Genomic DNA, 26,772 nt, shown 5'->3' with positions numbered 1-26,772 from the left:
GTTGTGCACAAAAAGTAAGGCAGTGTCTTTGGTTCAATGATTATTCAGGAATCTGATGGCAGAGGGGAGAAGAAGTTGTCCTTGTGCCGTTGAGTGCTCGTCTTTAGGCTCCTCTATCTTTTTCCCGATGGTAGCAGAGTGGTAAGGCCAAGGCCTGGATGCTGGGAGTCTTTGAGGATAGAGGCTACTTTTTTAAGACACTGCCCCATGCAGATGTCCTCGATGGAGTGAAGTCTGGTGCCTGTGATGTCACAGGCAGAGTTAACAAATCTCTGGAGTTTATTCTTCTCCTGAGAGTTGGTGCCTCCATACCAGCAGTGATGCAATCAGCTAGAATGCTCTCCACAGTAAACCTGTAGAAGTTTTTGAGAGTTTTCGGTGACATACTAAATCTCCGGAGACACCTCACGAAGTATAGCCACTGGAGAGACTTCTTTGTGATTGCATCAACATGGAGGTTCCAGGACAGATCCTCGGAGATGTTGACACCCAGGAATTTGATGTTCTTACCATTACTGAGCCCTTGATGAGGACTGGGTTGAGTTCTCCTGACTTCCTCTGGAAGTCCTCAATCATCTCTTTGGTTTTGCTGAGCGCAAGGTTATTGTCGTTACACCATTCAACGAGCTGATCTAACTCCCTTCTGTACTCTTCCTCATTGCCATTTGTGATTCTGCCAACAACTGTGATGTCATTGGCAAACTTGTGGATAGCATTAGAATTGTGCCTAGCCACACAGTCATGGGTGTATCATGAGTAGAACAGTGGGCTAAGCACGTATCCTTGAGGTGTGCCTGTGTCGATGATCAGTGAGGAGGAATCATTGTTTCCAATTCGTACTGACTCTGGTCTTCTGATGAGAAAGTCAAGGATCCAGTTGCAGAATGGGGTACAGAGACTTAGAGTTTGTAGCTTCTTGACCAGCACCGAGGGAATAATGGACTCTATGAAGAGCAGCTGTATGTATGAATCGTAGTTTTCTAGGTGATCCAGATTTGAGTGACATTGCATCTGCTGTGAAGCGATTGTGATAATAGCTGAATTGCAGTGGGTCCATGTCTTTGCCTAGGTACATGTTAATTCTGGACATGACCAGCCTTTCAAAGCATTTCATCACAGTAGAAGTTAGTGCTACTGGGCATTAATCATTGAGGCAGCTTACACAACTCTTCTTGGGTACCAGGATGATTGATGCCCTTTTGGAGCAGTTGGAAACCTCTGACTGCTGCAATGGGAGGTTGAAAATGTTCATGAATACTCTGGTTAATTGGTTGGCAGATTTTCAGTACCCTGCCAGGTACACCATCAGGGCCTGATGCCTTGTGAGGGTTCCCCCTCTTGAATAATGTTCTGCTGTTGCCCTTAGAGACAGATATCACAGATTTCTCAGCCTTTTCAGGAATTCTAGAGGGCATTGTTTGGTTCTTCTTCTCAAAGTGGGCACAGAAAGTGTTCTGCTCATCGAAAAATGAAGCATCACAGACATCTATAGTGTTCCCCCTCACTTTGTAGGCAGAAATGGCCTACACTCCCTGCCATAGCTGGCATACATCTGTCTCTGTCTCTAGCTTCTTAGGGAATTGCCACTTTTCTTCAGAGATGGTCCTCTGCAGGTCGTACCTGGACTTCTTTTAAAGATCCTGATTCCCATGTTTAAACACCCTTGTTCTCACACTCAGCAGGTTGCTGATTCTCTGATTCATCCAGGCTTCTGGTTGGGGAACACCCGGTATGTGCACATGGGCACACACTCATCCACGAACATCTTTATGAAGTTCATGACAACTGTTGCATATTCATTCACGTCTATGGTTGAGATCTTGAATATGTTCCAGTCCTCCGATTCAAAGCAGTCCTGCAGACGCTCCTTCCACTCCCTCGTCCATGCCTTTGCTATCTTCACCACTGGTGCTGTGATCTTCAATCCCTGCTTGTACACCGGGAGTAGAAGTACAGCCAGGTGATCAGACTTCCCAAAGTGCAGTAGTGGTATGGCTCGGTATATATTCTTCATGGTGGTGTAGCAGTGCTCAAGTGTGTGGTTCCCCTGGTCTCACATGTGACACGTTGGTGGTAGTTTGTAAGAGACTTCAGGTTGGCCTGAGTGAAGTCCCCACAATGATCAGGAAGGCATCAGAATGTGCAGTCACATTGTTCAGTCCCTCCAGTGCCCGTCTGACGTTAGCCAGGGGCAGAATGTACACTGTGACCAGAATGATGGGGGTGAACTCCCTCGACAGGTAGAATGGGTGACACTTGGTCACCAGGTGTTCCAGGTCAGGGGAGCAGGACCTAGGCCATGTCTGTGCTGCACGATGAATTGATGACACAAACGCCGCCTCCCCTGGTTTTTCCAGATCCCATCCTTGGACATGGAGTCCAAGGAATGTTTGTATTAATGAAGTAACATTAAAAGTACAAGTCAATTATCATTTAGTGTTCTTTCAGATTTTACTGTTTGCCTTTTGATCCCTGAATTATTGAGTGTCAGGTCACTCATCTGCGTGCTACTGATACCATATAACCCAGTACTACCTGTCACATGGTTGGGTGGTCAGTGACTAAACTGACTAAAAGAAACTATCAGCATTCTATGGGATATAACCAGAAGAAGAAGAGTTTATCTACAGTGAATATATTTCAAAAAAGACCTATTGGAAATGAAATATCATGATAAGATTTCAAAGGTATTGAAATATATTTTTCTTTCAATTCTGAATGACCAAATTCTTCAAGAACCTGTCCCACAAGAACTATATAGTTTAGAATTCGAGAACATGACATTCGAGGAACAAAAAGATTCAGCAGATAGGCACAGTTAAGTGCAGGCTTTAGTTATAATTTTTTTTATAGACAGTGGGAATGGCAGACAAGGGAGTGGACTGTTCCTCTTTCAGAATGTGGGTAGTCAGGGAAGCCAGCAGTATCCCTGACAACTTCATCGCTGAGAAGTGAATATAGCTACAGCTCCTTACAGAGTTAAGGAATTGGACCTGATGCTGAATGAACTCTGGATCATTCGGGAAGCTGAGGGGTTGAAAGTCAAGAGTTACATGGATGCTATCACACCTAGGAGGCAGGAGAAGGGGATATGGGTGACAATTAAGAGAGGGAAAGAGAAATGCCAGTCAGTGCAAGGCATCACTGTGGCTGATGCTCTCAATAACAAGTATACCATTTTGGTTTCTGTTGGGGGGGGGAAGAAACAATCTGCCAGGGAAAATCCGCAGAGATCAGGTCTCTGGCACAAAGCCTTGTCTGTGGCTAAGAAGGGAAGGGAGGAGAAAAGGCAAGCTGTAGGGATAGTGGATTCCATAGTTAAGGGGTTCTTTGGAAGAACTCGAGGTATGTTTACTCCCTGCTGCCAGGGTTCAAGATATCACAGATCGAGTTCACGGCATTCTCAGGAGGAAGGTTGAGCAAAAGATGTCATGTTCCATGTAGGAACCAATGACATAGGGAGGAAGGGTGATGAGGTCCCACAAGAAGAGTTGAGGTAGTTAGGTGCTAGATTGAAAGATTTGTGATCTGAGGATTGCTACTCATGCCATGTGCTAATGAGGTTAGAAATAGGAAGATTATTCATTTTAACATGTGGCTAAAGAGATGGTGCAGGAGGGAGGTCTTCAGGTTTCTGGATTAGTGGGTTCCCTTCGAGAGAAGGTGGGACCTGTTCCAATGGGATGGTTTGCTTCTGAATTGGAAGGGGACTAATATCCTTGTGGGAAGGTTTGCTAGTGCAGCTCTGGAGGATTAAAATAGATTTTCAGGGGGTTGGGAACCAGAATGCCAGAGCAGTTAGTAGAGTGGAGGGAGAAAAAGATGAAGTGAAGATTGCATGTAATGTCAGAAGTCAAAGGGTTGTACATGGTGGAAATTTTATTAAGTGCATCTATTTCATTGCAAGAAATATTGTTGGAAGTGCAGACAAGCTTAGAGCATGGATTGGCACGTGAAATTAAGGGCAGGACTGGTAGCTCAATGTTCCGGGCTTCTGTTGTTTCAGATCTGGCAGAATGCCTCATCACCAGGGTTCACTAACAAGCACCAGGACTTGGTCTGGCTGGCGGTGAGAGGGGCCATCCCAGTGAGATCCTTCCTGTACGACTGGAATATCACCTTCAACGATGCTGTCCTCAGGACGGGTGCAGTGGGGTGGAGACCATCACCCACCTCTTTGCTGAATTCAGATTCTCGAGGACGATGTGGAGAGGGATGCAGTGGGCTCTGTCACAGTTCATACCCAGCAACGGCTTGACAGAGGACACCCTGATTTATGGACTGTTCCCGGGGACCCACTCTGAGTCCAAAATCCAGAACTGCTGGAAGACCATCAACTCAGTAAAGGACATCCTTTGGTCGGCCCGAAACCTGGAGGACTTTCAGCGCACTGAGATGTCAGTCCGGGAATGCTGTCGCCTGGCACATTTCAGGCTGCAGGACGCGCTGAGGGTTGGTGCAGCCAACGCGAGGGCGCTGTGGGGAAGGAGCACTGTTTAGGCCCCCCCTTCCCTATTACTGGGCTCTGAGGAGCTGAAACTGAGGGGAAGCTCTTTAAACCACATAGAGGGAGGAGAAACAACAAGGTGCCAGAGGGCAACAATGTTAAACATGAGAGGTCTGACAAAAAGTAAAAAGTTTCTGAACAGTTTTTCCTGTGCTGTAAATAACTTACTCAATTTTAACTAACACTACATAAACATTTGGAAATATCTTATAAATAGGATTGAAACTGAATGTAAAATTTGTAACAGCTTTTGATCTTGTACATAACTTTTTGTGAATAAATTTATTTTTGGGAAAAAAATTGTATTGTCAGACATAACATGAAACCCTGAGATTCTGTTTCCTGCAGGTGAGGCAGAATTACCACTTATTGCCAGGGTGGAAAAAAACTAACTCAATGTACGCAAGTAAACAAATAAAGAAATGTAAATTAAGTGTGCAAGATAGAGAGAGAGAAAAAAATTCAATAAAGTGTGTGGTGCACTGTTAGCCAAAATCAGACACACACAAAGATAAAGACTGTACAACAGGCTTTAATCCACAAAGACTTCCACAGAGCCAGGCTGGCTGTGGCTGCAGCAACTCTGAGTGAGGCCTTGGGAGGGCGGCACAGGCTTATATCCCGGAGGGTAATTGACACCCGACCAGGTTGGGTTTGATCCATTCAGGTCAACTGATTGACAGCCGGTCAGGTGTTGTCCTGTCCCCTTACACTTCTGCAGGTATAGAGGTTTCCCCCTGCAGTAGGCTGGTGGTGTACCACCACATTCACCCACTTCTTTAAAATTGTCCCGGTGGGGGGTGGGGGGGGGCAGTAACAAGGAATCGCACCCACTATGTACATACAATATTTACAGGTTGAGATGATCCAATGGCCGCCGGGGTCTCTGTGACCATTGTAGGACTGGCTCCTGGTCACTGGTCAGAGGGGAAGTGAGGGGGGCTGGCGGAAGGGTTGTGTGTGGTTGGTGTGGTGTCGCGTGGAGGGGTGGCCGGGGGAGCCGGGTCGTCTATGTAGGTCGTATTGGATCGGTGGGGGTCAGGTTCGTCTCCTAAGGCTGAAGCGGGCTTCTGGTGGTCAAGGAGGCCCTGCGTGCTCCATAGCTGCCTGGGGACAGGGATGTATGCCCTGTCAGCGTCGTCCTGGGTTGGAGGGTGGCATGGTGTGGTGGGTGATCCTGCTGGTGCCAGGTCCCTGGTTAAGATGGTGTCCTCCCTGCCACTACCGAACCTAACGTAAGCGCAGTTATGGTTTGCATGAAGGAGGAAAACTTGCTCTACCAGGCTACGGCCTTGTGTATCTGTACATGCTTACGCAGAAGCACCGGTCCCGGGGACATGAGCCATGATGAGAGTGACATTCCATGCGCCGACCTCCTGGGGAATGAGAACAGATGTTCGTGAGGGGTCTCGTTGGTAGCCGTGCACAGCAGTGACCGAATGGCATGGAGCGCCTCAGGCAGGGCGTCCTGCCAGAATTCAATGGCCCACCCTTTTGACCTGAGAACCAGGAGGACTACCTTCCAGACCACCCCATTCTCGTGTTCCACTTGCCCGTTGCCTCTTGGGTTATAGCTTGTCATGCAACTGGTCGCGATACCCTTCACAATCAGGTACTGGCGCAGCTTTTCGCTCATGAAACTAGACCCCCCGGTCACTGTGGATGAAGACGGGGTAGCCAAACATGGTGAAGATCTGCCCCAGGAACCTGATGATGGTAGCTGTGGAGGTGTCTGGACAAGGGATGACGAAAGGGAAGCGTGAGTACTCGTTCAACACCGTGAGGAAGTAGACGGTTCGGTTCATGCCAAGACACTCAAAAGGCCGAGTAGCTTTTACAATGTGGGCCTGCAGGGGGGGCGGAAGAAGTGGGGTTTACACTCCGCACAGACCCAACAGGCCTCGGTCATGTCCCTGACGTCTCTGATGGTGGACGGTAGATTTCGAGTCTTAATGAAATGGTACAACCGGGTGACGCCCGGAAGGCAGAGGGACTCATGCAATGCCTGCAACCTGTTGTCTTGCTTAGACACTCAGGTGCAAGATAGAGCATCAGGGGAGTCGTTAAACTTCTCGTGGCGGTACTGGATGTCGTAGCTGTAGGTTGCCAGCTCAACTCTCCAGCGCATGATCTTGTCGTTCTTTATCTTACTCTTGTGGGTAGTGTTAAACATGAACGCCACAGCCCGCTGGACTGTGAGGAGCGTGAATCTTCTGACGGCCAGGTAGTGGCACCAGTGGAGGACCGCTTCCACAATCGCCTGGGCCTCCTTTTCAATGACAGAGTGCCCTAGCTCGGAGCCATGAAGGGTCCTGGAAAAGAAGGCGATGGGGCGCCCCCCCCCCCTTGGTTGAGGGCAGTAGCGAGAGCCACCTCGGAGGCATCGCTCTCCACCTGGAAGGGGGAGTCCTCATCAACAGCCTGCATCGTGGCATCCGCAATGTCTTCTATGATGTGGGTGAAGGCTGCCTGCGCCTCAGGTGGGAGGAGAAAAGTTGTGGCTTGGGTCAGTGGGTGGACCTTGCCCAAGAAGCGAGGGACCCACTGTGAGTAATAAGAGAACAGACCCAGGAACTTGCGGAGTGCCTTTAGTGTGGGGGGGAGGGGTAACTCCATTAATGGATGCATCCTTTCTGGATCTGGGCCAACGACTCCATGATGTGCCTGAGGATGGCGAGGCAGGTGGGACTGAACACACACTTCTTGTTGCAAGTGAGGTTAAGCTCCACGGCCGTCTGGAGGAATTTTTCCAGGTTAGCATCGTGGTCCTGCTGGTCACGGACACAAATAGTGACATTATCCAGATATGGGAACGTCGCCTTCAGCTTGGGCCAGTCTACCATGTGATCCATCTTCCGCTGGAAGACGAAGACCCCGTTCGTGACCCCAAAAGGAATCTGGCAGAACTGTTACAGGTGCCCATCCACTTTAAAGGAGTGATCTTTTAATAGGGAAAAGACAGGACAGGTGACAGAATTATGTGTAGGGGAACATTTTGGGTCTAATAATCATAATACTACTAGTTTCAAGTTAATTATAGAGAAAGATAGGTATCGCCCTCAGGTTGAGATTCTTAACTGGAGAAAGGACAATTTTGAGGAAATGAGAAAGGATCTAGAATGCGTGGATTGGGATATGTTGTTATCGGGCAAGATGTGTGAGTTAAGTGGAAAAATTTCAAAGGTGAAATTTGGAGAGTACAAAGTTTGTGTGTTTCTCCCAAGATTAAAGACAGGCATAGGGAACCTTGGTTTTTGAGGGATATTCAAGATCTAGTTCAGAAGAAGAGAATGGTGTATAGCAGGTTATCGGCAACATGGAGCCAATGAATTACTTGAGGAGTGTAATACATGCAAAAAAAACTCAAGAAATAAATCAGGAAGCCAAAAAGAACACATTAATTTGCAATGGCAAACAATGTGAAGGAAAATCCTAAAGGCTTCTACAGGTGTATTAAGAACAAAAGGATAGTAAGAGACAATATTAGTCCCCCTGAAGATCAGAATAGTCAGCTATGTATGGAGGCAGAAGAGATGGGGGAGATCTTAAATGGGATTTTGCATTAGTACTTATTCAGGAAATTGGCACTGAGTCGAGGGAAGTAAGGAAAACAAGCAGTGAGGTCATGGACCCTATACTGATTAAAGAGGAAGAGGTGCTTGCTGTCTTAAAGCAAATAAGGGTGGATAAATACCTAAACCCTCATGAGCTATTCTCTTGGAATGTCCTGAGCTGTGGGTGTGGTGTCAGAAGTTTGGAGGGTAACTCATTTGTTCCATTGTTTAAAAAAAGCTCCAAAAGTAACCCAGGAAATCATAGACTGATGAGCCTGATGTCAGTTGTGGAAGATGTTCTAAGAGATTAGACATACAAGTATTTGGATAGCTACAAACTGTTTATAGATAGTCAACATGGCTTTGTGCATAGTAGGTGTGTTTAACCAATCTGATAGAGTTTTGTTTTTTTTTATTTATTTTTCACACTATGAACCATATTAACCAAAATACACACAAACATTTCCCTCTTGAATATACAGTGTCATTTTCTCCCCTTCCCCCCCCCTCCCTTCCCTTCCTCCTTCCCACCCCCCTCCCTACCCACTAAACGTTCAACATATACAATACAATAAACCCATTAAACAATGTCATCACACAATGAAAATAAACAAGAAAATTGTGTCATCTACTTTTACACACTGGGTCAGTTCATTTCGTCTTCTTCTCATTCTATCATTTTAGGGGGTGGAGGTCCGCATTAGGCCCTCTCTGTTGTGTTCCATGTATGGTTCCCAAATTTGTTCGAATACTGTGACTTTATTTTTTTAATTATATGTTATTTTTTCCAATGGAATACATTTATTCATTTCTATGTACCATTGCTGTACTCTCATGCTCTCTTCTGATTTCCAGGATGACATTATACATTTTTTTGCTACAGCTAAGGCTATCATAATAAATCTTTTTTGTGCTTCATTCAGTTTGAGGCCTAATTCTTTACTTCTTATATTACTTAGAAGAAAGATCTCTGGATTTTTTGGTATGTTGCTTTTTGTGATTTTATTTAATACCTGATTTAGATCTTCCCAAAATTTTTCCACTTTCTCACATGCCCAAATTGCATGTACTGTTGTTCCCGTTTCCTTCTTACAGTGAAAACATCTATCTGATACTGTTGGATCCCATTTATTTAACTTTTGGGGCATGATATATAGCCTGTGTAACCAATTATATCGTATAATGCGTAACCTCGTGTTTATTGTATTTCTCATAATTCCGGAGCATAGCTTTTCCCATTTTTCATTTTTTATCTTTATGTTTAGATCTTGTTCCCACTTTTGTTGGGGTTTACAGCTTATTTCATCGTTCTCTTTCTCTTGCAGCTTGATGTACATGCTTGTTATAAATCTTTTAATTATCATTGTGTCTGTAATCACATATTCAAAGCTGCTTCCTTCTGGTAACCTCACCCTGCTTCCAAATTTGTCCTTCAAGTAGGTTTTCAGTTGGTGGTATGCAAACATTGTACCGTGAGTTATACCATATTTGTACTTCATTTGTTCAAAAGATAATAAATTATTTCCCAAAAAACAATTTTCTATTTTTTTGATCCCCTTTCTCTCCCATTCTCTAAAATTTATCTATTGTGAAAGGGATTAGTTGATTTTGCGTCAATAATAATTTTGGAGGTTGGTAATTTGTTTTTTTTTCCTTTCTACGTGAATCTTCATTCAAATGTTGAGCAGATGGTGCAGTACTGGTGAACTTCTATGTTGCACCAGTTTTTCACCCCACTTATAAAGTATATGTTCTGGTACCTATTTTATCTAGCTCTAACCTGGTCCAATCTGGTTTTTCCTTGTTTGATAAAAATCTGATAGATATCTTAATTGTGCTGCTCTATAATAATTCTTAAAGTTTGGTAGCTGTAACCCCCCTTGTTTGTACCATTCTGTTAATTTATCTAGCGCTATCCTTGGTTTCCCCTCTTTCCATAAGAATTTCCTTATTATTTTCTTTAGCTCATTGAAGAATTTCTCTGTTAAGGGAATTAGTAATGATTGAAATAGGTATTGTATCCTTGGGAAGATATTCATTTTAATGCAATTTACCCTTCCTATCAGTGTTAGTGGTAAATCTTTTCAATGTTCTAAGTCGTCTTGTAATTTCTTCATTAATGGCTGATAATTTAATTTGTATAGATGGCCTAGATTATTATCTAGTCTAATACCTAGGTATCGGATTACTTGTGTTTGCCATTTAAATGGTGAATCTTTCTTAAACTTTGTGAAATCCGCATTATTCACTGGCATCGCTTCACTTTTATTTGCATTGATCTTGTACCCTGATATTTCTCCATATTCCTTCAATTGCTTAGTAATTCTTTTATTGATAATTCTGGTTCTGTTAAGTATACTATGATGTCATCTGCAAATAGACTGATTTTATATTCCTTCTCTTTTATTTTTAACCCTTTTATTTTATTTTCTGTTCTTATCAGTTCTGCCAAAGGTTCTATAGCTAAAGCGAACAGTGAGGGAGATAGTGGACATCCCTGCCTAGTTGACCTGCTTAATTTAAATTGATTCGATATATATCCATTTACTGTCACCTTCACCAATGGTCCCTTATATAATGCTTTAATCCAATTAATATATTTCTCTGGTAGGTTGAACCTCTGTAGTACTTTGAATAAATAATTCCATTCTACCCTGTCAAAGGCTTCCTCTGCGTCTAAAGCAACCGCCACTGTTGGCGTCTTATTTCCTTGTACTGCATGGATTAAGTTAATGAACTTGCAGATATTGTCCATTGTTCGTCTTTTCTTAATAAATCCAGTTTGATCTAGTTCTACTATTTTTGGTACACAGTCGGCCAATCTGTTTGCTAATAGTTTTGCTATTATCTTATAATCTGAGTTAAGTAAAGATATTGGTCTATATGATGCTGGTGTTAGTGGATCTTTCCCCATCTTTGGTATAACTGTAATTATTGCTGTTTTACATGAATCTGGCATGTTTTGTGTTTCTTCAGTCTGGTTCATTACTTCCAGGAGAGGAGGAATTAATAAGTCTTTAAATGTTTTATAGAATTCTACTGGGAGTCCGCCCTCTCCAGGCATTTTATTGCTCGGTAGCTTTTTAAATATATCCTGTAATTCCACTATTTCAAAAGGTTTTATCAATTTGTTTTGTTCCTCCTCTTGCAATTTCGGTAGTTCAATTTTAGCTAGAAACTCATCTATTTTGTCTTCTTTCCCTTCATTCTCAGTTCGGTATAATTGCTAGTAGAATTCCTTAAAGTTTTCATTGATCTCAGTTGGGTTATTTGTAATTTGTTTGTCCTTTTTCCTTGATGCCAATACCGTTCTTTTAGCTTGTTCTGTTTCAAGCTGCCAAGCTAGTATTTTGTGCATTTTTTCTCCTAGCTCATAATACTTCTGCTTTGTCTTCATTTTGTTCTTCTCCACCTTGTACATTTGTAGTGTTTCGTATTTTATTTTTTTGTCTGCCAATTCTCTTCATTTTGTTGTATCTTCCCTTGTTGCTAGTTCTTTTTCTGTACTTACTATTTCCCTTTCCAGCTGTTCTATTTCCTGATTGTAGTCCTTCATCTTAGTTACATAACTTATTATCTGCCCTCTGATGAAGGTTTAATTGCATCCCATAATATAAATTTATCTTTCACTAATTCTGTATTTATTTCAAAGTACATTTTAATTTGTTACTCAATTAATTCTCTAAAATCCTGTCTTTTAAGTAGCATTGAGTTTAATCTCCATCTATACGTTCTTGGTGGGATGTCCTCCAGCTCTATTGCTAATAACAGGGGTGAGTGATCCGATAACAATCTAGCTTTATATTCTGTTTTCCTAACTCTCCCTTGGATATGGGCTGACAACAGGAACAGGTCAATCCTTGACTATGTTTTATGTCTACTCGAATAATATGAGTATTCCTTCTCCTTTGGGTGTTGTCTCCTCCATATATCCAAAAGTTGCATTTCCTGCATTGATTTAACCATAAATTTGGCTTCTTTGTTCTTTCTGCTAGTCTTTTGTCCAGTTTTATCTATCTTTGAATCCAAATTAAGGTTAAAGTCCCCTCCTATCAATATATTCCCCTGCGTATCTACAATCTTCAAAAAGATATCTTGCATAAACTTTTGATCCTCTTCATTAGGTGCATATATATTGAGCAAATTCAAAATTCTGAATATATCTAACACTTTATCATTACATACCTCCCTGCTTGATCTATTATTTCCTCCTCTATTTTGATTGGTACATTTTTATTAATTAATATAGCTACTCCTCTGGCTTTTGAATTATATGATGCTGCCGTTACGTGCCCTACCCAGTGTCTCCTTAATTTATTGTGTTCCACTTCAGTTAGATGCGTTTCCTGCACGAATGCTATTTCATTTTTTTCTTTTTTCAGTCAATTTAATAGCCTCTTCCTTTTGATTTGGTTATGTATTCCATTAATATTTATAGTCATGTAGTTTAACATGGCAATTTCATACTTTGTTTACATCTCATTTCCGCTTCCTCACCACCACCTTTCCCCTTTTCCCCATTTCTATTTCTCAGTTTTCTTTTTTTGAACGCACTGTATGACAACTCTTCTAAAACATAAAATATTTCATCCATTCCCACATCTAAAATTCCCTTAACCCCAAGTGTTCCCCCCCCTCTCTGAGTTGCCCCTTGTCCCTTGGTGGGCAACCACAACTCCCCTCTCCATTTGGACTGCGAACCCATTTGCAAGTGTCAACTGATTTCGCAGTGACTGTTATTCTCTCCCACCCAACCCGCTCCAGAAAAGACTTTTATCTTCACATTACAACAAAGCCCCCTTCATTTCTCTTTTTCTTTCTATTTATTTATTTAATTATTTTTTTAAATTTGACCCCTTCTCTTTTTTGCCCCTTCTCCCTTACTTCCCTTTTCTTCCCTTCTTTAGTTCTTACTTATACATTATTTTTACTTCTTTATATGTCGTTTGTCATTGTTCTTTGTTCTTGTTACATCTCTTCATCTCTCTTTCTATCTTTCAGGCATTCTAAAAATTCTCGTGCTTTCTCCGGATCCGAGAACTGTCTGTTTTGCAGCCCTGGGGTAACTATTTTAAGCACTGCTAGATATCATAACATAAATTTATAGCCTTTGTTCCATAGGATCGATTTTGCTGTTTTAAACTCCTTCCTCTTCTTCAGGAGCTCAAAACTTATGTCTGGGTAGAAAAAAATGTTTTGACCTTTATATTCCCGTGGTTTTTTGTCTTCTCTCATTTTATTCATTGGCTTCTCCAATATATTTTCTCTTGTCGTGTATCTCAGGAATTTTACTAAAACGGATCTTGGTTTTTGTTGTGGCTGTGGTTTTGGGGCTAATGTTCTGTGTGCCCTTTCTATTTCCATTCCTTCCTGCATTTCTGGCATTCCAAGGACTTTTGGGATCCATTCTTTTATAAATTCTTTCATATCTTTGCCTTCTTCATCTTCCTTAAGGCCCACTATCTTTATATTGTTTTGCCTACTATAGTTTTCCATTATATCCATCTTCTGAGCTAACAACTCCTGTGTTTCTTTAACTTTTTGTCACTTTCTTCCAATTTTCTTTTTAAGTCATTCATTTCCATAATCTATCGCCATTACACATTCTTCCACATTTTCTAATCTTTTCCCTACATCTGCTATGACCAGCTCTATTCTACTCACTTTTTCTTCTGTATTTTTCATTTTACTAAACTCTAGTGTCAGCCATTCTTTTAATGCTTTCATTTGTTCTTGAATTATTTTTTAATCTATATACTGTCCATTCATTTTACCTCCTATTCCTCTCTGCAGAGTTTGGTGCTCTCCTTCTTCTTCTTCTGTGTCTACTCTTGAGTTTGTGTCTTCTATTTCTCTTCCTTGTATCTGTGTCTCTTCTGACTTTCTTGTTGAGCTGCTTGTCTCAGTTTGTTGGGTATTTTTTTTCCATGGTGTCTTGATGTTGGTCCTCTTCTTCTGGGTTGGCTATCTGTTGTGTCTCTAGTTCCCTTTTTTCATTCTCACCCCTCCCGTTCCCATTGTTTTCTTTATCTTCCAGCTGGGAGCCCTGCTGTCAGGTCTCTCTCAACTGTTCATGCTGTGGAGTTTCACTCCACAGCTGGTCCCCCCTCCCATTGGTATTGTCCTTGTTGTACGCATCGTGCCCCCCTGTTTGGCTCCATGAGCCATTTTTGCAGTCCTGCCGTTAGTGGGTCGCAACCCTGCGGGGTCTCCACTAACCTCGGGGAGTGGGCTCCTCTTTCCACAGTGGGTCCCTGCTTTTTTGTGCAGGTAAGGCCTTCACCTTTCTCTTCCGGCGTCTTTCTTTCTTCTTTTCTTCCCGTTGTTTTTGTTTTTTTTCTTTCTTAGGTGCCATTTTCTCCACACCTTTATTTTTTTATTTGTTGTGATTTGTGTGTCTGGAGCTTTGCTTTTTCTTCACTTTTTTCCTTCTTTTCTGGAGAGGGCTGGTATTCTCCTACCGGCCACTACTCCATCATGTGACTCCTCTCTGATAGAGTTTTTTGAAGAGATTGATGAAGGAAAAGTTGTGGATATTGTCTACATGAACTTTAGTTAGGGCCTTTGACAAGATTCCACATGGGAAGTTAGTCAGAAGGTTCACTTGCTTGGTTTTCATGGTGAAATTGTGATCTGGATTCGGCATTGGCTTATATGGGAGAAGCCAGAGGGTGGTAGTGGATGATTACTTCTCAGATTGGAGGCCTGTGACACGTGGTGTGCCTCAGGGTTTTCTGCTGGATCTATTGTTGTTTGTCATATACCTGTAGATCAATGATCTGGATGATAATGTGGTAAATTGGATCAGCAAGTTTGCAGATGACACTAAAATTGGAAGCATTGTGGGCAGTGCAGAAGGTCTTCAAAAGTTGTAGAGGGATCTGGACCAGCTGGAAAAATGGGATGAAAAATGCCAGATGGAATGTGTGAGGTGTTGCATTTTAGAGGGACAAACCAAGAAAGGACATACACAGTAAATGGTAAAGCACTGAGGAGTGTGGTAGAACAGAGGGATCTGAGAATACAGATATATAATTCGCTGGAAGTGGTGTCACAGGTAGATAGGGTGCTAAAGATAGCTTTTGGCATATTGGCTTTTATAAATTAAGGTACTGAGTATAAGATTTGGGATGTTTTGGTAAAGTTATATAAGATATTGGTGAGGCCAAATTTGGAATATTATGTGGAGTTTTGGTCATCTAACTACAGAAAAGTTATCAATAAGATAGAAATAGTGCAAAGAAGATATAGTGGGGCTTTGCCTGGACTTCAGGAACTGAGTAACAGGGAAAAGTTAAACAGGTTAGGACTTTATTCCCTGAAGGGCAGAAGAACGAGAGAGATTTGATAAAGGCATTTAAAATTATGAGGGGTATAGACAAGGTAATTATAGGTAGGCTCTTTCCATTGCGGGTAGGTGAGATACAAACATGAGTAATGGGTTATGGTTGAAAGGGAAAAAGTTCAGAGAAAACAATCAGGGGAACTTCTTCAAACAGAAAGTGGTGGGAGTGTAAAACGAGCTGCTGGCATTTGGGCTTAATTTTAACATTTAAGAAGAATTTGAACAGGTACATGGATGAGAGGAGTATGGAGTGCTATGGACTGTGTGCAGGTCAGTGGAATGGGGCAGAATAATAGTTAGGCACAGACTAAAAGGGCAGAAGGGCCTGTACTGTAATATTCAATGGTTTTGTGGTTCTATCACCTTCCAGTGCTTATTGGAAGATTGCTTGTCGACCAGTCGGTCAAATTCATTGATGCTTCTTGACAGCTGTTTCCCAATTAATGCTGCTGCCTTGACCCTCTGCCATCTTCTTCAACCATAATGAAGCCATTTTGTGCAATATTGTTAAGCAATTTTTTTTTCCTGTGGAAAATTAGGACTTTTGCTCTCCTGGTTAGAAAGTATATTAATGCAATATTTTTATCTTTTGAAACATTTGAAGTGTAGATCCATGCTCTTAGCTGTAAGCTTCTTAATTGCCCTCATTTGTCAGTGGCTTTTATTAATATTGGCAGTTTGTTTTCATCTATGACTGATGGAAGAGTATCCTAAGCTTAGACTACAGAACATAACATGATTCCCAAGGGATGTCTTTCCCATTCAAAGAATGCTATTATGGATGACTGAAATCAGATAGAAACACCATAGTGATTAACCAGAGCCAACTTTGACATCTTGATTGAAATCCAAGAGCTGTTGAACAGCTGTCTATTGATTAGGTAAAATATCATCCACAGGCCTGCTGCTATCTTAGAAGACCAAGGGATATGTGAAATTCTGCAGCCTGCTCATGTTGTTCCAGATTTTTTAAACCAAAAATAAGCATTATTCACAATAAATTATTTACAAAAAGAAAACTTTCAAAGTCTCTTCCCACCCTTAGTTTCACATCCATACATTTCCATCACAGTACATTGTTACATTCTTATCTATTTACACCATTACCAGCAGGTCAAGTTTATTGTCATTTGATTGTACAAGTACAACCCGACGAAACAACATTCTCTGGTCCTCGGTGCAAAACATGCAGACACAGAACCAGACATAACACACATGCGGACAAATAATACATATGCAGTACTTTATCTATAAATAAATAGTGTTTTGTACAAATGAGAGTCTCGGATGGTAAGTGTGAACAGTTCCTTTGGTCGTTCAGCAGTCTCACTGCCCATGGAAAGAAGATGTTCCTCAGCCTCGCAGTACTGGCTCTGATACTTCTGTATCTCTTCACTGATGGGCGCAACTGAAAGATGCTGTGTGTAGGGTAGAAGGTGTTCTCAATTATTTTTCACATCCTCTTCTGAAAATGATCCTGATAGCTTGTGTCAATCAGGGGGAGGGAGACTCCAGTGATTAATGGCAAAGTTGACAGGCAAAGGGAAACCTGGTTTTCAAGGGATATTGTAGATCTGGTTAAGAAGAAGAGGGGGATATATAGCAACTATAAGCAACAAGAAACTAATGAGGTATTTGAAGAGTTCAGAAAATGCAAGAAAATACCCAAGAATTAAATCAGGCAGGCAAAAGAAGACATGAGGTTGCTTTGGCTGATAACGTGAAGGTAAACCGTAAGGGTTTTCTACAAGTATATTAAGAGTAAAAGGATAGTCAGGAACAAACTTGATCCTCGAGGATCAGAGTAATCAACTATGTGGGGAGCCTCAAGTAATGGGGAAGATCTTAAACAGTTTTTTTTGATCAGTATTTACTTAGGAAATTGGCATAGTGTATAAGGAAGGAAAGGAAACAAAATAAGTCTCATGGAACATATGGAGATTAACGAGGTGGAAGTGCTTGCTGCCTTTCAGTGAATAAAGGAAAATAAATCACCCAAGCCAGATATGAAATTTCCTTGGAACTTGGGGGAGACTAATGTAGAATTTGCAGGGTCCCTAGCAGATACATTCACTATGCCCTTAGCCAGAGGATTGGAGGGTAGCTTAAAAAAGCTCCAAAAATAATCTAGGTAATTATAGGCCAGTGAATTTGATATCAGTAGTAAATAAATTATCGGAATGAGTTCTGAGAGATAGGACATATAGGTATTTGGACAACCATGGGCTGATTAAGTACAGTCAATATGGCTTTGTGTGTAGTAGGTTGTGTTAAATTAATCTTGTAGAGTTGTTTTGAGGAAGTTAACAAGAAGGTAGATAAAGGAAAGGCAGTGGATGTTGCCTACATGGACTTTAATAAAGCCTTTGACAAGGTCTCACATGGGAAGTTAGTTCAAAAGATTAAGGCACAAGGAATCGATGGAGAGGTTGTAAACTGGATTTGAAATTGGTTGTGTGAGAGAAAGCAGAGTGTGGTAGTGGATGGTTGCTTCTCAGACTGGAGGCTTGTGACTAGTGAGGCTTCAGGGATATGGGTTTGGATCATTGTTGTTTCATCTCTATATCAATGATCTGGATGATAATGTGATAAATTGGATCAGCACGCTTGCTGATGGCACAAAGATAGGAGGTGCTGTGGACAGTGAGGGAGATTTTCAAAGCTTGCAGAGGGAATGGAACCAACTGGGAGAATGGGCCCAAAAAATGGCAGATGGAGTTTAATGCAGACAAGTATGAGGTGATTCACTTGGGAAGGGCAAACCAAGGAAACCCATACATGATAAATAGTAGGGCACCGAGGAGTGTGGAGGAGAAAAGAGATCTGGGAATACAGATACATTATTACCTGAAGGTGGCGTGGCAGATGGACAGGATTGTAAAGTCAGCTTTTGGCATCTTAGCCTTTATTAATCAAAGTATTGAGTATAGGAGTTGTGATTTTAGGTTGAAGTTGTTTAAGACATTGGTGAGGGCAAATTTGGAATATTGTGTGTAGATGTGTTCACCTAGCCAGAAGAAGGATATCAATTAGATTAAGAGAATGCAGAGATTTACTAGGATGTAATCTGGACTTCAGAAACCGTTACGAGGAAGATTAAACAAGTTAGGACTTTATTCCTTGGAGCGAAGAAGAATGAGGGAGATATAGACAGAGTGGATGCGAGTTGTCTTTTTCCACAGATTGGGGATACAAAAACGAGGAGTCACAGTTTTAAGCTGAAAGGGGAAGGGTTTAGAGGGAATATTAGAGGAAATTTCTTCATTCAGAGAGTGGTGGGAGTGTGGAATGGTCTGCCATCTGATGGGGTGAATTTGGGCTCAATCTTGAGTTTTAAAAATAGATTAATTGATCTTCTTAATAGATACATGGATGGGAGAAGTCTGGAGGTTAATGGAGTGGGAGGAGTTCAGTGGGACTAGGGAAATAGTGGTAGGTACAGTCTAGAAGGGTCAAATGACCTGTTTTCTGTGCTGTAGTGTTCTATGGTTCTATAATCCTCTCTGTCACTCTGATGGTCCTGTGAATTGGCCTCTGATCCATCCAACCTTACCACACTATGATGGACCCAGCCAGGACACTCTCGATAGAGCTTCTATCAAAGGTTGACATAATGGTGGATAGTGGCCTTGCCCACTTCAATCTACTCAGGAAGTACAGTCGTTGTTGCACCTTGCTGATGTGAGGAGATGTTGAGTATCCACAAAAGGTCACTAATTAAGTGAACTCCAAGGAACTTGGTGCCCTCCACTGTACCACCTCTGTTGTTTGAAGGGCTTTCCCTTGGTCTCAGGCCCTCAATGCCTGGTAATGGACAAACTCTAGACTGTTGTCCTTCCCCACAGTGCCCTCACCTTGGCTTCACAAAGCCTTAGTACGACCCTCAGCATGTACAACCATGGTTGAAGTAAAAACACATAATGCTGGAGAAGCTCAGCAGGTCAAATGGTGTCCTTTATATAGCAAAGGTAAAAATACATAACTGATCTTTCAGGCTTGAGCCCTTCATCAAGGCATGAAAAAATGTTGGCAGGCATCTGAGCAAAAGAGTGGCGGGGGGAGGTGTGTTTGCAGAGGCAGGAGGTGATAGGTGGAGAAGGGAGGGAGGTGACAGCAGTGATCAAGGGGAGGATGGATGGATAGCAGAAGGGAAGGAGGAGAACTGGAAAGGGGAGGGAAGGAGGGAGGGGAAAGAGGAGAGCAGGTTCGAAGAAACCAGAAAAGTTGATGTTAATCCCATCTGTCTGGAGAATGCCTGGAAAGAAAATCAGGAGTTGCTCCTCCAATTTGAGAGTGGTCTTTGTGGGAGAGTACATCCCCTTTCTCCCTTCTGTAGGGACCACTCCTTCTGTGACTCCTTCGTTCACTCATCCCTCCCTACCAATCCCCCTGGCACTTTCCCCTGTGGCCACCGGAGGTGCCAAACTTGCACCCAGATCTCCCCCCTCACCACAGTCTGGGGTCCCAAACAGCCCTTTCAGTACTTCACTTGTGTATCTGCAGGCCTGATTTACTGCATCCAGTGTTCTCTTTGTGACCTTCTCTACATCGGAGAGACTGAGTAGAGATTGGAAGATCATGTCGCTGAGCACCTTTGCTTTGTCTGCACCAGTGGCAGAGACCTCCTAGAACTCAACCATTTTGGTTCTGTGTCACACTCCCACACTCACATGTCTGTCCATGGCTTTGTGTACTATCCCACCAAGACCACCCGTAAATTAAAGGAAAAACACTTGATTTGCAGTCTGGGCACTCTCCAGCCAGACGGCATTAACATTGACTTTTCTAATTTCTGCTAACCTGCTCTCCTCTTCCCCCTCTCCCCTTCCCTTCCCCCTTTCCAGTTCTCCTCCCTCCCTTCACCCAGCCATCCCTCCATACCTTGATCACTGCTATCCCCTCCCTCCATTCTCCACCTGTCACCTCCAGCCTTTGTGACCAGCCTCCCCCCTTACTCTTATTCTTGGATGCCTGCTGACATTTTTCCATACCTTGATGAAGTGCTCCAGCGAAAAGGTCAGTTATGTATTTTCATCTTTGATATATAAAGGATACTGTTTGATTTCCTGAGTTTCTCCAGCATTGTGTGTTTGTACTCCTAGAACCTAGAATTTGCCAGTCGGCAGTATTCCCACAGTGACATCTCCATGTGCTGAAATTTCATCAGGTTTCAAGCAAACTAAAGTGGATCTTTCACTGAATTGATGGACTTCCAGCAGTTCTGGATGTCTGACTCTGTGTCCCTGGAGACAGTGCATAAATCAGGGGGTCCTCTATAACACTGCTGCTGGGGATAAATCATGACAGGAACTCCTGCATCCTTGTCTGCACACTCTTAGCAAATTTGCATTCTGCAGAGGCGGGCGACTGTCTCCTTTCCATCACAGTCATCTCGGGGAAAACGTGCGTTGTGGAAGACATTCCAGTAGTACAGGAAGGATTTGACTAAGAGGTCTCCTCTCACTAGGCCAAGTCCTGGTGCTTGTTCGTGAGCACTGGGCGGTCAGCTCAGTGAACCTCTCCACTGGGCCCACCAAGTCCTTGTCTCTCTTTCTGCAGGAGGTTCCGTGCTGACCACTGCCTGATGGCCTTCTGGTTAAAGGTGTTTGGAAAAATGTTTCCATGAATAATAGGTGGTGTGGCAAAGTCCAGCTGACTGGGATATTGTGTGCAATGTCTGATAAAGGTAGAACCTCAGCACATTGTGCCACTTGATGCACTCATAGTTTGATTCCTTGGTCAGACTCATGCAGCCACACATAAAGGTGGTTATTAGGATGAGGATCATGTTTGATACATCCTTGCTCCATTTTTGGCAACTTGTACATTCCAACCCTTTGGTCCCTTTCTATCTTGGATCCCCATATGAATCGGAAAATTGCTCTGGTGACCACCTAGGTGGAGGTGCAGGGGATGGGCCACATCTGCACCACATACAACAGCACCAAAAACACCTTACATCTAATGACTAGGGAGCGCCGCACCCACAGATCCAATTTCTTGTGGAGTTTTGTGACTCACTCCATCCAATATTTCTGGCACATCTCAGCCCTTCCAAATAAGATCCCCAACACCTTCAGGTAGAAAGATCTGACTGTGAAGAGACTGTTGGATCAGTCCGACCAGTTGCTGAAGAGCACTGTCTCACTCTTCTTTTGATTTACCCTGGCGCCCGATGCAGACTCAAATTGGCCTCAGACGCTGATCAATCTGCAGACCGATTGCGAGTCCGAACAGAAGGTGGCGACGTCATCCGTGTTCAGGGAGGTCTTGACCTTAGTGCTGCCATTGCCTGGCAATGTCCCTCCTCTTATTACCTGTGTCCTTTCTGATGGATTCAGCAAAGGGCTCTTTGCAGCATCCGAACAAGGCTGGAGAGAGCAGGCAAGCCTGCTAACCTGATCTGTTTTCTACATTTTGATTTGGTCTGTGTTATGGATGTCCATGTAGAGCAGATTAATCCAATTCTTGATTCCCTTCCCAAAGCCAATTTTGGGAACCATGTCCATCATCTATGTGTGCAATATGTAGTCAAATGCCTTTGCCTGATCCAAGCTGGCCAATTCCTGGTATCCTCCTTTGGTTTGAATATGAAGGCGATGATACCCTTCTTCATAGATTCTGACATGTTGCTTGTCAGAATCAAAACACTGCATATTTTCAGCAGGCCCACAGAGTTGTGTACAACTCAGCTGACAGGATGTCGCTACCAGGAGACTTACTTGCCCGAAAGGAATGGGTAAAGTCCGTCAATTTCCCCAGTGTAATTCACTGGTCTAGACTTTCCTGGTTGCTGTTATCCAAGACCTCTCTAATAGACAGCAGGTTTTGGGAGCTCATGTTGTGGCAAATATCATTGCAGATGGGATGAAGTAGTTAAATAAAATAAAATAATTGGCAACAGTAAAGTGTAGTGATTTAGTGCAATGCTATAAATGTGCCAGCGACCTGGATTTGGAAACTCAGCGATGCCTGTAAAGAGTTTGTATGTTCTCCCTTTGACCGTGTGAATTTCCTCCAGATGTTCCAAAAAAATGAAGTTGAGATGAATTGCCAGGCTCACAGTAAAGAAAATGCAGGGGAAGAAGTTTAAGGTAATTGTGAAGGATCGTGTAGGGATTTGCATAAGGATAGAAGTCGTATCATTTGTAAACCTGCATTAAATTTAAAGGTACCATTGAGGTGATGGTCAGATTTTGAAATGACTATGACATCAATTCGGGAAATTTAACCCATATTTTGGAAACAACTGCTTTTCAGTCCACAAAATGCACATTTTGGAAACGACAGCTTACCAGTCTGGGAAATTTAGCAGATTTGGAAATGACTACGACTAGTCCAGGAAATTTTCTACTCTAATTCAAAGGCTGGTGACTAAAGTATATCCAATTTGGAAATGACTGCTTGTTAGTCCAGGAAATTTAACTCGTATTTTGTAAACAACTACCTGCTAGTCTGGAAATTTTTACTCTTATGAGGAAAAAAATACCGTCTGAGAAATATTTAGGCAATCAGGCAAGGAAAAAATGGGACAAACTATAGACAAGAGCTCTGGGGGAACCTTGGTGCAGATGTGTTTTCTGCACCCAAACCATACTAAACAATATTGTCTCCTATCAGCACTTTTAACTAAAAGACTGGGAGATAAGGCATGACCAGCAGGAGGAAAGTGGAACATAAGGATTGAGGAAGCCCACAAGAAGCAGGATGATGAGAAAAATAAGAGATGGAGAGAGTATGCGAGCTTGCAGGGGAATAGCAGTAAGCACACAGAAAGGTGACCAGAAAACAGTCAGAATGCGAATGGCATGCCAACCAGCAGGAGGAGAAAGACAGGGAGAAATGACAAAAATGCAAGAATAATACACCTAAGGACCACTTGTCAGGCATAACCACCTATTTCTGGGACTCACCCTCCACCCAACAGCCTCACCACTCTCAGACACAGGAGAACAAAAAGAAATAGAGAGAGAGAGAGAACGAATGGTATGGGGTGACAGCCAAAACAATGAGAATGCACCCTAAGTGAGGAAGTGAAAAGGCTAACAAACTATTCCCAAAGAAATTTGTCTCAAACCCAATAGCAGGATGTGCCAATCAACTCGACCCTATGGAATTGTACACTCCCTGGAACCCTCAAAATTGATGCCTATATCCCATAAAGTTCCCTAATAGAGATAAAGTCCCTGTCATTTTGTAAAATATATAGCTCAACCACCTTTCCCCAGGAAACAGTGGTAGATAAGAGGGTCCACTATGCCTACCAGCCAAATGAATGACAGGCCCTATAGCCTAATCCCTATCACAACTAGCAGTAGATGCTTCAATTGTGGGGAAGAGGACACTGGCGTAGGAACTGCCTCACTAATAATGATGCCCAGCGAGGCAGGCAATTACCCTTTTCTTCTCAGTACCCATTCTGAACAAAGGATGCAATTACATGTCTGGAAAATCGGACCTGACCTTGTTTGGTAACCAAAGCAAACCTAATAATGATTGACAATTCCCATCCTATCTATCATCCTTGTGCAGTATATATTTATCTTTTAAAGATTCTGACATTAAACTTTTCCCCAGGAGTTACAGAAACTAACCATTTGGATGAGCTAGAAGATGCTAAGTGGAGGCTTGAAAGTGTCAAAACAGAAGCTCTGTAGAAGGTATTACTCGAGTATGATCAATATTAAGGCATATTCTTGCATACAAATTTGATAAGCATCTGTTTGAACTCATTGCTACAAGCTTAGATTTTACATACATTATTGTTCTCTTCTAAAGACAAGGAAATGGTTTGCCAGTCAATCATTTATTCACATGTACAAGTCATATTTAAAAGATACTTTTCTTGCATACAAAATTAACAGTAGTCTGGAAGAGTTGGTCCCAATATACATTGACATCCATTCTCTACTGGTCTTTAATTAACACATGCCATCATCATCACCTTCTACAAGAACAAAGGCGAGAAATCAGACTGCTCAAATTACAGGGGAATCACGCTGCTCTCCATTGCAGGCAAAATCTTCACTAGGATTCTCCTAAATAGAATAATACCTAGTGTCGCCGAGAATATTCTCCCAGAATCACAGTGCGGCTTTCGCGCAAACAGAGGAACTACTGACATGGTCTTTGCCCTCAGACAGCTCCAAGAAAAGTGCAGAGAACAAAACAAAGGACTCTACATCACCCTTGTTGACCTCACCAAAGCCTTCGACACCGTGAGCAGGAAAGGGCTTTGGCAAATACTAGAGCGCATCGGCTGCCCCCCAAAGTTCCTCAACATGGTTATCCAACTGCACGAAAACCAACAAGGTCGGGTCAGATACAGCAATGAGCTCTCTGAACCCTTCTCCATTAACAATGGCGTGAAGCAAGGCTGCGTTCTCGCACCAACCCTCTTTTCAATCTTCTTCAGCATGATGCTGAAACAAACCGTGAAAGACCTCAACAATGAAGACGCTGTTTACATCCGGTACTGCACGGATGGCAGTCTCTTCAATCTGAGGTGCCTGCAAGCTCACAACAAGACACAAGAGAAACTTGTCCGTGAACTACTCTTTGCAGACGATGCCGCTTTAGTTGCCCATTCAGAGCCAGTTCTTCAGCGCTTGACGTCCTGTTTTGCAGAAACTGCCAAAATGTTTGGCCTGGAAGTCAGCCTGAAGAAAACGGAGGTCCTCCATCAGCCAGCTCCCCACCATGACTACCAGCCCCCCCCACATCTCCATCGGGCACACAAAACTCAAAATGGTCAACCAGTTTACCTATCTCGGCTGCACCATTTCATCAGATGCAAGGATCGACAACAAGATAGACAACAGACTCGCCAAGGCAAATAGCGCCTTTGGAAGACTACACAAAAGAGTCTGGAAAAACAACCAACTGAAAAACCTCACAAAGATAAGCGTATACAGAGCCGTTGTCATACCCACACTCCTGTTCGGCTCCAAATCATGGGTCCTCTACCGGCATCACCTACGGCTCCTAGAATGCTTCCACCAGCGCTGTCTCCGCTCCATCCTCAACATTCATTGGAGCGCCTTCATCCCTAACATCAAAGTACTCGAGATGGCAGAGGCCACCAGCATCAAGTCCATGCTGCTGAAGATCCAGCTGCGCTGGGTGGGTCACATCTCCAGAATGGAGGACCATCGCCTTCCCAAGATCGTGTTATATGGCGAGCTCTCCACTGGCCACCGTGACAGAGGTGCACCAAAGAAGAGGTACAAGGACTGCCTAAAGAAATCTCTTGGTGCCTGCCACATTGACCACCGCCAGTGGGCTGATATCGCCTCAAACCGTGCATCTTAGCACCTCACAGTTCGGCGGGCAGCAACTTCCTTTGAAGAAGACCGCAGAGCCCACCTCACTGACAAAAGACAAAGGAGGAAAACACAACACCCAACCCAACCAACCAATTTTCCCCTGCAACCGCTGCAACCGTGTCTGCCTGTCCCGCATTGGACTTGTCAGCCACAATCGAGCCTGCAGCTGACGTGGACATTTACCCCCTCCATAAATCTTCGTCCATGAAGCCAAGCCAAAGAAGAAGAATTAACACATGCAAATGGTTCATTTTACATTTAAATATTAAGTCATTAAAGTTAACAATGGAGAGTGAAACTTCTGGGCAGAAACAATATTAAATCAGGGCTGGATTGGCATGGTAAGAGTTACTGGGTGTTGTCTACTATAGCCTTTGACAATTCAAATCGGATCGGGCAGGATGTGAAACCTGGACAGCTGTGTTTGCACTGGTGGCTTTTTTATGAATGGGCTTGCATATTAAATGGAGCTCGCCATTTAGCACTAATGTATGAGGCTTCTTGAATGTTTTTTTGCCAAAGAACAATCTTGGGGATTGTTAAGTTAATGTAGGTTGCATGGGCGTAAGGGCCTGTTACAATGTTGTATCTCAAAATTTAAAATGCAATGAAATTAAAAGTAAATAATGGATCTGTGATTTGTGAAACACTGGCACCAAACCAAAGGTTGACAGCCTGGAAGAAACTGGACTTATTGATAATGAGAATTGCACTGGCCATTATGACTCCAGGCCGTGCTGTGCTAGTGTTAGATTTTACAGAGATTTTCCTGCAAAAGTTGTGTGGTCCATTGGCTAGCCTTACCAACATGCCATACCGCTGATTATTAATAGATGTTCCAATGATGTAGCACCTAGATTCCAGTCAAATTATGAAATCGACAACATGATATGTGAAACACTTAAAATCTCTTGCAGCTTTTCCTTATCCTTGCTCGAGTTCATTGCTATTGAGGCAATGTTTTTAATAAAAGAACTGAGAATTCTGAGGCACATCCTACATACATGGACGACACTAGGATATTGTTATGCTGTATGGATT

The sequence above is a fragment of the Narcine bancroftii genome, chromosome 1, assembly GCF_036971445.1.
Source record: "Narcine bancroftii isolate sNarBan1 chromosome 1, sNarBan1.hap1, whole genome shotgun sequence".
In the NCBI taxonomy this organism is placed as follows: Eukaryota; Metazoa; Chordata; class Chondrichthyes; order Torpediniformes; family Narcinidae; genus Narcine; species Narcine bancroftii.
The sequence above is the reverse complement of the archived record's forward strand: the minus strand, read 5'-3'. Positions refer to the sequence as shown.